This window comes from Hibiscus syriacus, unplaced genomic scaffold, assembly GCF_006381635.1.
Source record: "Hibiscus syriacus cultivar Baekdansim isolate YM2019G1 unplaced genomic scaffold, ASM638163v2 tig00110393_pilon, whole genome shotgun sequence".
Taxonomy (NCBI): domain Eukaryota; kingdom Viridiplantae; phylum Streptophyta; class Magnoliopsida; order Malvales; family Malvaceae; genus Hibiscus; species Hibiscus syriacus.
This window is the reverse complement of record NW_024062721.1, coordinates 443,940-450,187: the sequence shown is the minus strand read 5'-3', so window position 1 is coordinate 450,187 and position 6,248 is coordinate 443,940.

Here is a 6,248-nt window from a genome sequence, read left to right as displayed (position 1 = left end):
GTTCGTTTGTCGATGCGATCAATTCTGCTTGTATCTATCTTTTATCGAGTTTATTTAGTTAGGTTTTTATCATTTTTCTTGCATGGTGCTTGTGTGATATTAAGTGACTAGTTTCTTTTGTTATAGAAAAATGTTCTTATTATGCGTTATAGCTTACAATTGTGGTCGTAAACTTCCATTATAATTTGTATACTTTTTTTATTTTTAATAAAACTAATGACTTAAATCTTGTCAAAAAGTAGAAACAAATTGTTAAAAAGATGAACAAGTAAAATGTGTCTCTCCTTTTAATCTAGGTTTTCTCTCAATAATTTTGTGCGTCTTCCACTTCCACTTTCGCTTTGATTTTTGTTTAACTATCGGGGACACCAATCTTATTGTTGATTGTCGATGATCGTTGATCATTGATCATTAGTTCTTTTGTTTATTCATACTATATCATTTGCTTCCCTTTTTCTTGAGTTTTATTTTTAATTTTGAAAAAGAATATGTCATTGTGACACACTTTTCTATGCTATTGTGGCATGATTCTTATGGTTTTTGGCATGTTTTTCGTATATCTTTGTGGTTGTTTTGATGCTCGCACAAAGACCCTCACTATATTTATTTCTTGATTGGTTTGTCGGTGGTAACGTATAAACAAATTTCCTCTTTGCTAATAGGTTGTTTGTTGATATAATCAAAATTGTGTAACAAAGCAACCTGTCACATAGTTTGATTCACTCACCACTATATCAAAATTGTGTAGTGAAGCAACATGTCACATAGTTTGATTCACTCACCACTATATCAAAAATGTGTAGTGAAGCAACATGTCACATAGTTTGATTCACTCATCACTCCTTTTATCACTTCGTAAATCGTCTTGTTCGACAGAAGTAATGAGTTTTTATGAAGGTTATTAGATCATTTTGAGGTTGATCGCCATTCTAAATGGAATGTTTAAGTTTTATTTGTATATTTAGGTTTAATATTTTTATTTTTTATATGAATTTTTTGTGTGACTATTGTCCCTATTTTTCTCTCATAAGTAATGCATTTTTAAAAATATTATATAGAGATCTAATGTATTATCATTTTTTTGAATTCATTAAGTGACCTCAATGATTAAAAGGTGTGTTGTTTTCGTGAGGTTCAGAATTTGAGCAACTATGTCTACAAAGTTTATGTTATCAATAATTAAAAAAAGATTAGAATAGATACTATTTTATAATCACTCTAAATTAATAAAAAAATGTGCTGCCATTTTCATTTTATATGTTTATAAGCTTATTTTTGTACTTATTCGTGTAAAAGTAAATAAAAAAATACCAACGATTAAATGTATCACAATCTCAAACACATTTATAATACATATAACTTGCGTGTTGTGTTGATCATATTTACGTATAGGATACTGTATTTGTTTTATTAAATTCATATTTTTAGAATTAATTATCAAATCTACGTCATGGGATTTGATTTTCTGGGTTATCCGCTTTAGCAAGTTTTGCTAAACGTCGATCTCATCTACTCATCTTCCTATTTTCATGCTCATCTTAATTTAAGCTACCCATCTTCCTAGTAAATTTTCATGATCAACTTTTGTTGAATCATATTATTGTTTTTTTAAATATATGTTTCTCTAAAATTAGTTACTTTAATTGAAATTTGTAACAATTAAATTGAAGATAAGTGAAATGATGGCTAAAATGATAATAGTGTAAATTAATAAAATTTAACGTAATTCAATCTTATCTTACTCCAACAAAACAGGTTTTTAACGGCGTTTTTTAGTCATATTAAAAATGTTTCTACATTTGCAAGAACTAATAATTCACTACAAATATAGATGTCATTAAAAGTATAAAAATATGATATCACATGTATCACAAAATCTATTATATATACTAAAACTCGATGTAGCCCAAAACATTCTTCAAACATCCCTAAAAACTCGTATTTACAACGAATATCCCAAAAGTTACATAAACTATAAAATAATTGCATCTCTTTAAAATAATATCACAATTTTAAAGGTTAAAATCTACTTTATACTTACAGGGAAAACAAGCTTGATCATAAAAAATATTAATACATAATTTTTTTACTAAAATAAATATAATCTTCAAATAATATTCAAGTATTATGATTATAATTAAAGTAAATTTAATTTTTAATTAAAATTTAAATTTAAATCGATATCTAATAAAATTGTTAACGTTCATACGATCCATTAAGAATATAAAAGTATCTGCTAAAATATATTTAAAAGTTAATATGACATGTGGCAATGTATATTTGCAATTTTTTAAAATTTTGTATTAAAAAATAAATAATGGAACTCTTACTTTATACGAAACATTATGTTATCATATTTTGGACATCATCAACCCAATGCGAAAAGCTTTGTAAAATATATTCAAACATTGGCTTAGCACACTTAATCTAAATAATATAATATTCACTCCTTTATTTATTTATTTATTTTTTTCAAATGGTATAAAATTAGCAATAAACCCATTGGCACTTTTGATGATGGGAATGCCTGTCACATAAAAACTAAGGTCTTACTATATAGGGTAAAGTATATAAATAGTCCCCCGACTATAAATATTGTTTTGTTGAGTCTAATGACGGTTAAAAGTTACAAAATGGTCATCTGATTATAAGATGTTACTTTGTCGAGTCATCCGACTATTAAAAGTTATAAAATGATAACTCGACTATTCATTATGTTCCAAACTCATCATTTTTTGTTTAAAAAATTAACGACAATCTAAATTGGATGTTAATATGTTGTCTAAGATATGATAGTCGTTTGAGATTCTATGATCAAATTTTATCATATCTCAAGTAACAGATTAACATTCAGCTCAGACTGTCGTTAATTTTCTAACAAAAAAAGGACAAATTTGGAACATAATAAATAGTCTATGACTATTTTATAACTTTCAATAGTCGGAGGACTCAAACAATTCAACATCCTATAGTCAAGGGATCATTTTATAACTTTTAATAAATTGAGGACTCAACAAAGCAGTACCATATAGTTGATAAACTATTTGCATAATTTACTCTAATGTAAGCCCTAATAATAATAACAAGGCATTATACTATTTATCCCACAATTAGGACAAAACAAGGAGCAAATTATGTATGTGGTGAATTAAATAAAGTGATATGGTCTTTGCATTGTGGTGTGTCATGTTGACTTATGTATATGTTTTCATGTACAATTAAAATTAGGGGTGTACAAAATTATCTGACCCGGTTATTCGATCCGTTGACTCGGATAAAAAAATCGGGTAATTTTCTTAAAAAAAATTACTCGGCCGGGTCGGGTACCCGACCCGACACTTTCCGGGTTTGATCCGAATACCCGGTTAGCTTGTTGTTTTTCAGGCTTTTTTTCAGGCTTTTCTGCACTGTTGTTTCATGAAATATTCATACCCTCATGCTTTGAAAGTTATGCATACTATATTTGTGCTTATTGGGCTAACAATGATGATGTCCAAAAAACTCTTAATATTAGAAAGGTAGGATGTTAAAATATTATTTAATTTGTATTTTTAAAACTTTGAATTTAAAATTTGGATTTACGATTTACTATTATTATATATTTAATAAATAATAATATTATATATTAAATTAAAGTAAACAATTACTTTTTAGAATATTTTAAGGTAACATCGGGTATCCAATTATATAATAATATAATATTATTTTATATATAAAAAGAGTCCTATAATTAAAGTAAACAACTATTATATATTAAATTAAACTAAACAACTATTATTTTAGAACATTTTAATATATGGGATTTTTTTGTATATAAAATAATATTATATATTAAATCAAATAATTATTTTTAGAACATTTAAAAAAAACTGGGTATTCGAGTACCCGTAAAATCTTGATACCCAAAAACCGAGTACCCGAAATATCCGGATCGAGACACATACCGAAAAATCACTGACCCAAATATTCCCAAAAATCTAGGTATATGAATTTACACACCCCTAATTAAAACAGCTGAAAAAATTGAATGAATTAGTGGGGCCAAGCTTCTCATTTCCCATCTTTCAAACAACATTCACACGATTGAAATCCAATATTAGAAGTCACTGAGCAATAAATAAACTTCTAATTCAAATTCCATGCTGATTTGATCAACTAGATTTAAATATTAAAAATATTTAATATTAAAAATATTAAAAATATTTAATATTAAAAATATTTTAAATATTAAAAATATTTAATAAGCATACATATGTTTATATTTATATTTAATGGTGGATTCAGAATTTTTTAGAATGAATATGTATTATTAAAATAATTTTTTTATATATGTTAGTTTTGAGCAAAGGATAACTCGTCGAAGTTTATATTAATTTAAACTTTTTATTGAATTTGATACAAACTTAATTAAAGAAAATATTTATAGGAGAAAGAAATGAGAAATAAAATAGTATGTTGATAAGGTCAAATGAAATTTTAATTTTAAAAATCTAGAAAGTGACTCTGTAACCTTTTCTCACGCAATTTTTCTTCTATGAATAATCTTCAATTTTAAAGAATATTAATTAAATAATTATTAAGTAGTTTTTATTTTCCATCATTGCATAGGACTAGTAAGTGATATAATTTTCTTTATAAAATTTAAAAGTTTTTTTTATAGATAAAATTTTAATACGTAATTTTATTTATTTATAAATATGAGTATATTCCTATTTGTTTAATAGTCTAACTACAAACAAATCTCGTCAAGCAGCACAAGATAATAATTTTTTTATTAAGTTAGGTGATTATAAAGTAATATATGTTCTAAATATTATTAATCATTTGACAATGAACGCTTAATCATCATGCTGCAATTGTTGGTGCTCGAACCTGTGACATTTAGGAACAACAATGATTCCTTTATCCACTAAAGTCAGTTGATTCATGCAACAAGACAATAATTTTTTTATTAAATATTTCATGAAGATATATTTCTAAGGACTCAAACATAAAACATATATTAAACAATAATAAACTCATACCATTTGATTTAAAGGTATGGTTAATTTTTAAAAAAAAAATATATATTAAAAAACTTAGAAATATTATTTCTTTTTTAGAATTTGAATATATTTTTTGAACTCATGAATTCATATAACATACATTGATTTCATTTTAAAAATTAATATAAAACTGATGTCAATTATAAAATATTTCTTCAATGATGATGTATTTTGTGTTGGAAATAGAAACTGCAAAATGAAATTGTTTGTGATGAATTTCGCCTCGATGTGTATAATCGTTACTATAGGAGGTTGTCCCTCGAGGTTAGCATAACTCTTAGAAAATTTGTACACTCGAATATTCAGAGTGAACAATGGTGAAATTGCTCTTCTCACTGGAAAAATAAGAAAACTTTAGAGAAAATTCTTAAAAAAGGAAATGCTTTGAATTATGGGATGATTTGAAACTAAGAAAACCATCTTTATTCATAGGTTGACAAGAGGAGTAAAATCATAAAGAATTAAAACAACAATAAATCACTAATTTAATTTCGTAATTAAAAGTCAATTAATTGTTGTAATTTTATCTAATGCAGCTGGTTGAACCTGGCCCCAAAACCGTCCAGGTTCATCCACAAAATAGTTGTTGAGATAACTTTTAAATCAGCAAAACAGATTGCTGAAATTAAGTTCTGAAAATAATAATGTTGTTTACTGTAATTAAGATTCGAATATGATCTTAAAATTGTCCAGGTTTAATATATGGAAAGTCAAATTCCAGTATTAACAGCTGCTAAAAATACCAACTGGCATAGCTGTTACAACGTATTAATTTTCAAATTACCAACTAACACAACAATTATACAAGTAATTATTCTAACCAATTTAACCTTGTTTTGCATATAAGTTCATTTTAAAAAATTCTCATTTCAGTTTTAGTTTCAAAGAAATTCTTCCATGTTTTTCTCTAAAAAGATACAACGCATGTAAACGTGTCAAAGACACGTATTACCTCAATCACAACCACGAACCGAGCCGAGTTGGCAAGACGGCGGTGGTGGCACGTGCGTACGAGGGAGTTATCTAACCACATTCAACAATGAAGAGTAAAAGAGATCATTTAAATACCATTCACAAGGGATGTTTTCTCCCAATATCGGATAAGTGCCCTTAAAATATAAAGCATAACCAATATTCCCCCTAAAATACAAAATAATTCTTTTGAAAAGGAAAATATTTAAAATTTTAAAAAAACCAAGAGAA